Below are 12,278 nucleotides of genomic sequence, written 5' to 3' on the forward strand. Positions count from 1 at the left end.
GTACTGTCAAATGCACAAACTACAGAAAGCAGTTGACATTTTTATTAGAGTTGCAATCTAGCAGATAAAATTCAGAGTTAGAATTTTGTCCATCTTTAAACGTTTCCCTTTGTAACTGGTCAAGCCTTTAAAAAATTTGACTTGCTTTTTCAAGGAATTATGTAGTATGTTCCCAATTTGTATATAAACATCGACTTGCTTCCTATTTGCAAAGCTTATCTGATTTTCCTGATTGTCTCTAAGTCCCACTTTTAAACTTTCTTTTACATCTTAAAATCTTCAGGATGTGGCTTTTTACCTTTAGACTGCACTTATTATGTGGGTCTCTCTTGTATTTTTGGAAACACTAATTAAGAAGTAGAACAAACTGTACATAAAAGAATTGATGATGATTGAATGGTTCACACATCCCTAAAGGAAACTAGTACGTTCGTGTTGTATCAGGGCACTGATAAAGTCACGCTGGGTGTACAGGTCTTTTTAAGTACCTGCGATTTTTCAGGCTATAACTTTAAAAAAAAAAAAAAATTTTTTTTTCCATACAAACTAGATAATCAGGAGTGGTGGACTGCTGCTGCACGTTGAGGCTTGAGTTGTTAAAAGCAGTTAAAAGTACTTGATCTGCCTCCAGGGTAAAATTAAATTACAAAATTGCTTTTGCTGTAGTTTGGTGGTATAGAAGAACAAAAACACTGCCACTTGGGCAAGTTGTGACAAGTATGCAAGTTGCATACAAACTTTGTTGTGAAGGAATCTCCAGAAGTTCTCAAGGCTTTGTTAGGGAGACACAGCTGAAGTATTGTTTGTTTCTTTTTCTGACCATGTCCTCGTGCTTCTTTTTCTGACCATGTCCTCGTGCTAACCAAGCAGGAAAAAAAAAATCAGCAAAAATAAGAATAGAAGTAAAAGGACTAATATGAAAAATTTGATTCAGGATGACTTGCATTTGAGAGCGATTGTATATACGATTGATAAAGTATGTTCGTAATTAAAGTACAACTAAAACTCTACATAAAGAATGGATGTACATAAAATATGCTGAGTGTGGGAAGCTAGATTTTATTTTGATGTCAATTTTAATTTTTCTCTTTTTAGTGGGGAAAAAAAATCATTAAGAATCATTAGCCTCTGATCAGAACAGCAATTCTGAGGACCCACATAACAGATTTTTATCGTTTATGACTTTTCAATGAAAAGATTCAGAATTCTAAAGCTTTTGGAAAATGCTGACATCTCCACTGAGTAAGTGTCTAAGGTTTGACTATGGTTTTTCTCATTTTCTTTTCAGCATTCTGTACTTCATTTGTCTGTACTGTGTCTGGAGACCTTTCTCCAGTATTTGGCTACATACCAGCTGACTCATAGCTGTTTACATCTTTGTCTACTCTCACATCTCTAAGCACACGTTGGACTCGGGGGGAAAATGTCTTGATGGATCCATCCTGAGTGTGATATGCTAACGGCTCTCGACGGTGGTTAACAATGGCTTCTAAGTGGTAAGGCCTTTCTCACAATTTTGTCATAAATAAATTTTCATGCACCTAACTTTTTTTTTCCTTTTTGCTTGGGTCTTTGTTGTCTATATTGTACTGTTAACACACTTTGAACTACTACTTCACATATCAATTATCTCAATAGAAAGGTGTCTGTACTGTGCTAAATCAAATAAGAACATTTGATTTAACATGGTATAGTAACTGATCGTGGCCAAAAGTGAATGTCTAAGGAAGAGGTTAAGAACAGGGCAAGCAGCCTCCCATCTTCCAGTCACCTGCAGCTCAGGGACTTCCTAATCCAGATGTGGTTCCTGTACATTTAGTGATCCTCAAATTGTACATTTAGTAATTCTCTCATATAACTTCTGTATGTTCAATAATCCTCTCAAGCTTTCTTTCACAAACATCTGTGCTCAATGCAAATCGGACTTCTTGGAGCTCATAGAGTCCTCCTTTACAATGTGTGGGCAGGTGTCTGAGCTCTGTCCTCTTGTGGATGAAGCCAGGTAATGCAGCTAATTAGTAAAGGCTGTCACAGTTCCTTATATAGATGCTCTTTACTGCTCTTCATGTAAGGATTTTATCAGTAGTAAATAGATCCGTATTGCTGTCAAGCACAGGGCAATTATTGTGGATAAAGCACTTCTGAACTGAAATAGATTTGGATAGATCTAACTAATCCAACATCTAAACCATCCTTCAAAAATAATGCAATGTACTGCTTCCCTATAGTCAAGTGGTAAAACTGATAGGCTGTACTTCCTTTTGGCCTCTGAGAACAGAGAGTATATTGGCGTGACAGGAGGAAGGTATTGAAGTGCAGTTATTTCTACAGTATTTGCTATGTGGACTTTTGTATTCAAGACATTCTATATTAATTATATATTCTATAATATTACTTTATAGAATGTAATAGAATATTATATGCTCTATTATTAACTAATTACCATTAATAATTAGAATATTATATATTGTATAATATTTTTAGCATAGCTCTCGCTTTCCTTTATTGTATTGTCCTATGTATTCTTTACAGGAGAAGTATACAATAAAATAGAATTTGAATGTATCATAAGTTCTGCCATTGGATCATCTCCAGTGTGTTATGCCTGTCGTTTGCCTCTGTCACTGGCTTTCACTACTAGTTATAGAACATGCTGGCTTGCTTCACTGTCTGTTAGAATTTTATACCGTAATTATTTTTGTTCTGATGTATGTATTCTTTCTTTCAAAAGATAATAAATTTGTTGCTGCAGAAGCTTACCTTGAACCTCCATATCTTTCGGTTGCTTAAGGAAGGCAAATACACATTTTAGCATTAGAGTAGGAACTCCAGATCAATCTTGTAAATGAAACAGAAAAATGGAGGCAGAGGGTTTGAGAACATTAGTATCATTTTTTACTGTAGGTTGTTCTCTCGTGGGTGCTTATCATGCTTCGGACAACTCTAGTTTTACCTCACTTTAAAAGGTTTTAATGATTACGTATGTTTCTACATTTCTGTATGTTCATATAGAAAACATGCTCCAGTGACAAACATGGAGTGTTCAAGGTTGAATTGTGTAGTTTTTCCTTACTGGAAACAAGGCTGTTCAGTGCTGATCTAGTTTTTGGAATACTTCTCAGTCATTGTTGTACTTTCTATACTTACTGCTAGATGTTTAAAAAGCAATCGGGTAGTAGGTTAAAAAAAAAAAAAATACCCTTAGCGTTGGGTCCTTAGCTTTTGTATCTGTTGTCTGTCTTCAGTATTAAAAACCTATTGTGTTGTGTGTAGGCAATAAACATGTTGGTTTTTTTTTCACTTCAGCAAAAGGTAAAGACAAGTCGTCTGTCAGGGTGTATTTTCCTGTCAGAGAATGCAGAGAGAGTCTTATCTCGAGTGCTTTCCTTTAAAAAATAAGTGTGAGAAGGAAAAATAATATATAGCTGGAAAAATGTGCCAGCTGCCATTCTTCTTCTGTGTTACTAATTTACTCCCTGGAATCAGTTCCCTGATCAGCAGACCCGGTTGCTCATGGCTTTATCCAGTCAGGTCTCAAAAAGCTCTCATGGTGAAGATGACATGACCTCTCTGAAAAATTGTCTGGAGCGTCAGTATGCTGAAAAGCCTATTTCTGTCTGTAAATGCAAGTGCTAAATAGTATTCAGAATAACTAATGTATCTGTTCATACGTTACAAGTGCTTTTGCAGATGTAGCACTTAAGTTTGGTTAAGTTTTTTTTCCAGTATAATTAAGAAAATAAAGGACCATCAAGAGGAGAAAAGGTTTGTTTTTTTGGTTTGGTCCCCCCCCCCCCCCCCCCCAAAATAATAATTTAGGATTAAAGCAGTACTTGATACTTACTACCCTGCTCAGCAGTTTCATTAGCTGTGTCTATATAAAATGTAAGATGGATATTGGGGAAATAAATGGAAACATTTAAGTTCTTTTTTGTTACAAAGTTTCTCTTAAGCTGTGTTTTGTATTTTACATAGCTCAGTGGGCTTCACCAATTTTTAATAGGGTTTTTTGTGGGCTTTGTTTTTCCCTTCCTGCTTCATTTGAACATTAGTTCTCACTCTGCTGCCCGACTAGAGGTATGTTTCTGCTAAAGGGCTTTGTAGACCATGCTCGCTTGCAATGACAATGACTTGCAGAACGCCTTACACTTGATGCCTCGTTTTGTTCAAATACTGTGGAACATCTGAGACACATCTGCAAGAAAACAGAAGATGAAAATGCTAATAGGGACACAGAAGAGCCGCTTAATCTGTGCGGTGGGAAAGCTGTGTGTGTCAGACTAGGGTGGAAAAAAAACACACTGTTGAACCTGTCTTGTAGGATTTCCCTTCCCCAGGATTGTGGGGATTTTTTGTGCTGCTTGCATGTAGAAGGTCAGGGTTTTTTGTGGTGTGGTGGTTTTTTGGTTTTTGGTTGGGGGGGAGGGGGTTGTAGCAACATCCAACATTCATAAAAATTCCTGTTTTCAACCTGTTGTAAAGCTTTTTATTTTTGAACTTATTTTCTGTCATGGAGAACAGCTATGTATCTTTATCATGAATGATAATTTTTAGTTTGGTTAAGATTTCTTTGTGACCATCTATTTGTTTTAATGTAATCTACTGGTATATTGAACATAATATCCAAGGCGCTATTGGTGGTGTTCTTTAACACCTAAAATGTTAGGTGTTTTGGCCTTCAGAGGGGCTTGAACTGTTGTGGATTTTTTGGAAGTCTGCTTTATGCATCAGCAAGAAGATGGTGGAGAAGGAAACTATTGTCTGCTAACTAACTTTGATCTTGGTTAACTTTGCACTATTACAGCTCTGAAATTTATTTATATACAGCTATCTGTATGCATATGTATCTTAATCTTATTTTTAACTCTTTTTGGTCAGACAATTATTTTACTATTAGTTGTGGAGATGCTGCTGTTCTCCATGTGCAGCCAGCAACTGTTTGCTTGAAAAGAATTCAGTTGGAGCAGTACTTAATTTAAAAGAAACAGCAACTTCTATATCAAGGTGTAGAGTAACTGCACAAGTTACAGTAAAGACTGTATTACAGTTTAAATCTATGATATATAATGGAATGGGAACCAGAAGTCCTTAGGGAACTGGAAAAATGCCTGTCCCTTGGCTAGTAGCTAATGAAAATGCTATATGTCTTTATCCAAAACAAGTACTTTACTTCAAAGACCAGGAGACAATGATAGGTGGTTTTTCAGAGGTTTGAGTAAAGGACAAGTGATGCAGCTACTTCTGATACCTCCTACACAGTTGCAGAGCTTTCCTGTGGAAACTCTGAGTTCCCCTCTCTTGTGCTTCTGCCCAGTATGGCTTAACATAGTGCCTCGATTGGCCCAGGGCACTTTGCACCTACAGTGCACCACTGATCATGAAGTTCTCACCTCTGCTGTCCTCCTTAGCAAGTATCTCTGGCTTGGAAATAGCTTATGAAATGCACCAAGGCTCACTTCTGATGCGGACAATACAGCAACAACAACAAGTCCCTGATCCTTTGATTTGAGGCATACCTTAAAGGATATAAGGATTCAGGCTAAAATGTAAAGCAGAGTCAAGGAAGAAATAACAGCATTGTGTGAGGAAAGGGGCCCTCTCTCTTTGTGGTCTACTGAACTAATATTCTTAATTTTAACTGTATTTCATTGGCTCTTCTGTGTGAATGACGAAAGATAATTCTAGTGCGGACAAAAATACAGTCTTGACACCTCTGTGTATTTCCACTTGTAGATGGCTTGAAACAATTGTACTGTAAGCTGACCTGTGTGTGTTAAAAGTGTGTATGTTACATTCTCTTTAGACAATTTTTTTCTTCCTGTTTAACGCACATTAGCTTGAAAAGAGTGGATGTTTTTGAAAATAGGTTACTAAGAAATGGAATGCAGTAAAGTTCGTTTTGTGATGTGTTCCTTAAGGAGGAAGTTATTCCAGCCTCAAACTTTTTTGAAAAAGAATCCTCCTGTCTTTCACTATGACAATTAGAAGTCTTTTATTATTAGTCTGTTTAAAAAGCCACAAGTGAGGGAAGGACACAGGTCTTCTTTAGTCTTGCTATTCTAATCAGATGACTGGAGCGTCAATTTTTCTTGAAATAAAGGAATCCTCGCCTTCCTGGGTGATCATGTTCAGCTATGTCCTTAAATTTCAATGGTCGTCTCTCTCTGCTCTTCAAAGGCAGTTTTTCTTGTCGCTTCTGATAAGAACAGGCTTAACCTCTCCTTCAGACAGTTGTAATACAGCAAGTCTCTTCCAAATCCAAATAAGGAATTTCTTCTTAAATCCTCTCACAATACACGCTCATCTCACACATGCTTCTTCTGGCGTTAGAATAATTCTTTTTAATCTGATGATATATATTAGTTAAATGTACACTATTTTGTCTTAATCTGTATTTTTCAAGTTATCATTCATGATGTGTCTGTCTGTTCCATAGATCCGTCTTAATTTGTGATACTTGGGAAGAACTAATCCATCAAGGTGCTCTTTGAGCTTTTCTGTTGCCCCCCGGTCACTGTCAGAATGCCTGAGCAGTGGAGCCTGTGTGAAGGAGCAGTACCTTTGCCTTGATGGCTGTCTTTTAAGGAAGGTCTGTTCACCCAGCTTCTGAAGCTGCATAGTTAGTGTGCCATGTATTGTTTTTGGTTTGCTTTTTTTTTTTAATTTATGGTGGCCTTGTTTACCCCTCTGCAATTCCATAAGCTTTACTGTAATAAGACTAATTTTAGTGAGCAAACCTGCATGGGTGTGCATAAGTACATAAATGTTCCATACAGGATAAAAATGGAAGTTTTCTCTTGGGTGGCTCAACAATTTGTTGGTTTAGGTTCCTTCACCTTCCCACATATTTGTTTGCTTAGTGACTTTGATGTACTGAGAATTATTTATTCTAGCAGTGCATTTAGCAACTGTGTTTTCTTATGTGCTAATAATCCAAAATTGCTGGGTTTTAAACTTATTTTCTTTTTTCTCCCCTGCTTACTAGAAACATTTTTGGACCTTAATTTAGCACCTAACTTAGTTGGACCTCTGTTTGATCTCAATTACATTGTAGCTTTTCAAATAGGAACCATAAATGAGATTTCGTCCAACATTTTACACTGAAAGTTAGCATTTCCTTTCCTGTGTTCAAAGCCCTGAAACTAAAATCTTGCCAAACAAACCTAAATTACATCTATTCTCTTTCCTTTCTAGAAATCATAAAAGTGCAAATTCCCTGCCTTTTGTCTTTTTTCCTTTTAGAAATGAAACATAATCACTTAAAATACTTCTACTGTATGTGAACATCTATAGCATTGAAAGGAGAACTCTGTTTTCTGTTAAATATGAATGACATTTTACGAATGTTTGTGTACTAAAGCTACAATACTGGGGTTCCCATAGGCTCACATGGAGCTCTACTGGGAGCACCCTCTGCTGCATCTGATGGTCTGGTTGTTGTTACTGATTTTCTTTCTTCCCCCCCCCCTTAAGACAGGAGACAATTGAATGTTAATTAAAAAAACTTGTTCAATGGAAAGAATATCCATAAACATTCTGTGTCTGTATATGGAAAAACCTTTACTCTCTTTTAGGATTACAAAATTTACATTAAAGTTTTGCTCTAAATTAATAGCCGGTATTCATCTGACGTATTACGTTCCTTAAGTATCTTACTTTTCCACTGCCTTGAATTTAATACAATCATTACATGTCCCTAATAGGTAAGGAAGGCATCTTGATCTGAGCAAGAGTGAATTTGTTTTCCTTTAATACAGGTGCCAATCTTTCTGTAAGCCATAAAATGTTGACAACTTCAGCCCAGAGTACCTAGTACAACTACAGTTATTGTAAGAACTGATAGATTGGACTGTTTTCTATTTAAACCAAATTACATAGTTCTGGCAGCAACATTTATTCTTTCTGGTTATGTTCAGATTATCAAGTGGAAATGCATTCAAGTTATTAAGTAAACAGAAGGGGCAAAGACATCTATATTTTGCAGAAGAATTGGAGTGCTGTTGCTTTACAAAGAAGTCTTTCATTTAGGATTTAAAGAGGAAAACTAGTACTATTTTAAAATTTAAGCTTATATATTTCCACTGGAAAAATCTTGTAATGCTTTAGAGATTATTATTTCTGTCTGAGATAAGAGATGAGAAGGGAGAAGTTTTAAAGTTATTGTCCCAACATATCTGTGGGCAAACATACATGGTATCTAACTTGTTTCTGATAATATTCTGTTAAGAAAATAGATACATTAGTTTTAACTAACTATATCCTCTAGCTAAGAGTAACTTTCTGAAGTCCCGCAGATAGCATCTCTGTGTGAGAAATAATTTATCTTCAGTAACTTGATTTAGCTACCCTTGTTGCTGAACAAAGATGTAACTTAAGAAAATGAAGTTCTTATTTCTTCTCTGACTCATTTTAATATTAACCTATGAATTGTGATCTTTAGTTGTACATGCTTCTTTGGCACTGTGGTTTTGTTACAAGAAAGAGATCACACTATGAAATTTTATATCTGAGGACTATATTGTATGGGATTTAAAAATACATTGCTCCTCAGCTAATGTAAATCTTGTGATACAAATATATTTCACTATAACTATTATATATACTGTTTCAGAGTTTTAGTAGTAAGGTCTGTATAACAGAGCACAGAGGATGTATGCCTAAACTAGTAGAGACTTGAGCATGTCAGTCCATGCAAATGGACTTGTGAATTTACCCACTCAGGTTTTTTTACTAGGTTGAGTATTAATTTCTACTTTCTGTTTTGCAGTGTAGATAAACTTTCTGTGACCATGTTTCAAAAACTCTGTCCATTTTGCAGGGGAAGAACTAAAATAGAGTAGAGTGGATGAGTGCTATGTAAACCAAGGCAGACCCTATATTTAATCTAGATGTCCAGAGGATTTTCATTGGTATTGGAAACTGAGCTTGTCCTGTGTACTGTAAACTCAGTGAGCCTGCTTTTTTTACATAATAGAAGCTCTGGAGAAGAGTCACAATGAAAGAAGGATAATGATAGTTTCCACGGGTCAGTAACATTTTAAACGTACCTTCCTTGTATAAAATTTTAAGTAGTAAACTAAGATTAGGTCAGGCTTGGTAAGGGAAGCAAGATAAACTGGTGCTGTATGCACTTTTGGGATTGGAATGAAGGTTATTTTGAACAATAAACTATATATGATTTCCCTGGCCATTTGACTTTTATGCTTTGGGCATGATTTTAAAAGTTGGCCATTCAGACATGAGGAAATTCTTCTACAGATGTGTACTTTCATGTAGTGCTAGAGAAAATTCTAACAGAAACAGTAACAAAGGCTGCAAAAATAGCCATCAAATAGCCAAAATATTTAAGAAATGTATGTTGAACCACTTTGTTCTTAAGTAATTCTGGAGATGTATGTGTGTACTTGGCCTCTGGTTATCACTTATTGTCCATGTTCTGGCTTTTCTATAGGCAAACCTATGTTAATGGTTGGCAACTCTGTTCCTTGTATTTCTGTTAAGCACTTAAAAGCTTTCGGTAAAGCTTTTCAGCTCTCAATTCCTTAGAGATCCAGTTTCATAGCAGTGTTGCCATTGTTGGTCTGACTTACTGGTAGCTGTTCCACGGAACCTTTGTCTTCTAAATGTTGGGGTTTTTTTAATGTCCTTTGCATAGAAATATCAACATCATGCTTGTCATCATTCACTTTGATCCTTTTATGAGGGAAAAGATCTGGCCACTTCTGTTGTTACTGGATTGTGTAATGACGTCTTCTCTCGGTGTTCCTACTTGCATGGGAAAGGGTATGATTCAGAGTACGTACTACTCTGGGTTTTCTTTGAAATGCAAGTTTTTATTTGAAGAAAATCTGCTGGTGGAAGAAATTCATAGGTTTGGAAGATCTTGTGTGATATGTCAGTACTTGGAACAAGCTAGAGGTTAGCGACAGGAAGCCCAGATCCTTATCCTGACTGAGGATTGTAGAAGCTGCGGGATAAGACAATACCTTGGTCTTCTCAGGAACTCCTAATGAGTTCAGGAAAACATTGTATGCTTGCATGCGACTTCAAGATAAGAACAGTTATTACCTAATGCATAAATGGTAAAAATTTCAGGGCTTTTCTATTAAACAGGATAATACTGCATTCAGTCAGTGAACCTAACAGTTGTGCATTATGTTCAGGTTCTGATTTCATGTATTTTGCCAGTATTTTATTTCTACTTGTATTTCACTTCTAATGCTAAATAATTAAAGCCAAGCTCTTAAAAAAAAAAAACAAACACACAACAAAAACAAAACCAACCCCAAACACTCCAGAAATCCCCATCCTTCCAAAGAAAAAGCCCCACAACTCACTTAAAAAACCCCACCCCCCCATACAGAGCAAATACAGCTTACGTGGCTGAAAGGAAATTGAAACTTTACCAAAAGCTGATAGTTGTCTGCTACTTTCCTTTCATTTCTCAGGAAACAGAAAGCTAGACTTTCTTTCAGAAAAAACATGGGGACAACTGAAAGTATTTGCATGTTGCCATTAAAAAACCAACAATAAAGCCAAACTATAGAAAGATTAAATGGCTTAGGTTTAAAGTATTTTTTAATGCAAAATAATAGCTACAATAAGTTTACACTGATATAGAGAGAGTTTATTGCAAAATTGTACGTTGCTTTGTCCCTGCTTCTACTGGTCCTTAAGTTTTTTGCTGTGAAATTACATTAATTGAACTGGACCAAGGAAACCATTAATACTAAGTAGCTTGGGAATTAACTGGTAAAGTATAATTTTAAATTACATGAAGGATAGCCTCTTACCTTAAATATCTCTTGATATTTTGAAACTTTCTGACATGCTAAGTTAATTCCTTTAAATATGTCAGGTTCTTACAAATGGTTAGTCCAAACTGCCAAAAGGTGAGATGACTCCACAATATGACAAATAAACTTTCTCTGTATGCATACATTTTTCAAGGTTATGTTGTCTGTTCAGTTTCTGTATTTAAAGAAAAAAAAAGTGACTATGTTAAGTTATAGTTCTAAAGCAAAAAGGCTTGTCATTTTAAAAAAAGTGCAGTGTATACAGAGAAAGAAACTGGATTTGTCTTCCCTACCCCTACAGTCTTTTGTGTGAAACTATGACAATGTCCTGCTAACTGGCTAATAAGTGTAACAAGTAGCTGTCCAGTACCCGGTGCCTCTCACGAGTGTAATGCAGGTGCGTGAATTTATACTTACAGGGTAGACTGTAGGTTCAGTTTCTAACTCTACTGTTTTGTTCTGCTTTCAGTTATGTATCTCTGATCTTCACTTTTTTGGGGGAAGAGCAGATTGTTTTCATTGGGATAAGACAAATTCTTACAAATTAGGCTTCTATTCTGAGACTTGAGAAGGCACAACTTCCTGTACTTGTTTGTTTTCCTAAATACTTGGGTGCTGTTGTAGTTGCTCTATTTCCTTAGCAGATTCACTCCCACTTGAAACAGTGATGTCAGGCTTAAATTAGCAAGTTGGAGAAAATAGTAATGATGCTTATTTGGTGCGCACTAATGCTTTGTCTAATATGGGCTCAAGGATGCATAGTTAAAACCCCTGAGCTCAAGGAATATTACCACTTGAAGAGCTGCAAACTGAGGTAGAGACCACTTTGCATAACCTGGACCATTCACCTTTTCAAAAGGCAGAACTTGCACCCTTTCTACGCTAGTGGGTCTTTGCTGTTGAAACTGGTTTGGCAGAACCTCCGGTACCAGTGTCCCAGCAGGAGGGATAGTTTTGGTTTTGGGTTTTTTGTGTTGTTTTGTCCTACCAATGTGGTCATGTTGCTGAGAAGCTGGGAGAAAGCGAGGGTTCTGTGTGCCAACAGGAGATGTGCCACACTGCAGCGGTGCCACCATAGCAGTGCCACCCAAGGGGAGAGCATATTTCAGTGCCAGAAGGTTTGCAGTGCACACATCCACCTTGCTGGCACAGGAACGTATCCAGCTGCCTTCTCTGCCAGCGTGGTTGTACCACTCGGCCGTTTTGCCGGCATAGTTATGGCTAAGAGCTTGGAAAGCATGTTACCACCATGCCAACAAAGCTGCCCTGAACTGCTCACGTCTGCCAGCGTTGGAGGAGCCTGTGCAGCCATGCGCCGTTCCCCGCCTCCGTGTGGCAGGGCGGTCTGTGCGGCACCGACGAACGAGTCCAGGTTAAAACCGGTCCGCTTTCGAGGTCGGCGTTACCACTGCGCCGCGCCTGGCCTGGCCTGGCCTGGCCGGCGGTGCGGCGGCACGGAAGCCTGCGGAGGGGAGAGGGAGG

At 37.3% G+C, this 12,278-nt stretch overlaps 1 protein-coding gene across 1 annotated transcript in view; it reads left to right on the forward strand.

Annotated features, from left to right (window-relative positions):
* Nucleotides 1-1,293: 1,293 nt before the first annotated feature.
* The window catches only part of FRYL (FRY-like), a 166,863-nt gene continuing 155,878 nt past the window's right edge, over nucleotides 1,294-12,278 (forward strand). The window contains exon 1 of the mRNA XM_009335155.1: nucleotides 1,294-1,496. The gene's annotated coding sequence lies outside the window, so the exon portion shown is untranslated. The remainder of the gene's footprint in view (nucleotides 1,497-12,278) is intronic.

This window comes from Pygoscelis adeliae, unplaced genomic scaffold (assembly GCF_000699105.1).
Source record: "Pygoscelis adeliae isolate BGI_AS28 unplaced genomic scaffold, ASM69910v1 Scaffold21, whole genome shotgun sequence".
In the NCBI taxonomy this organism is placed as follows: Eukaryota; Metazoa; Chordata; class Aves; order Sphenisciformes; family Spheniscidae; genus Pygoscelis; species Pygoscelis adeliae.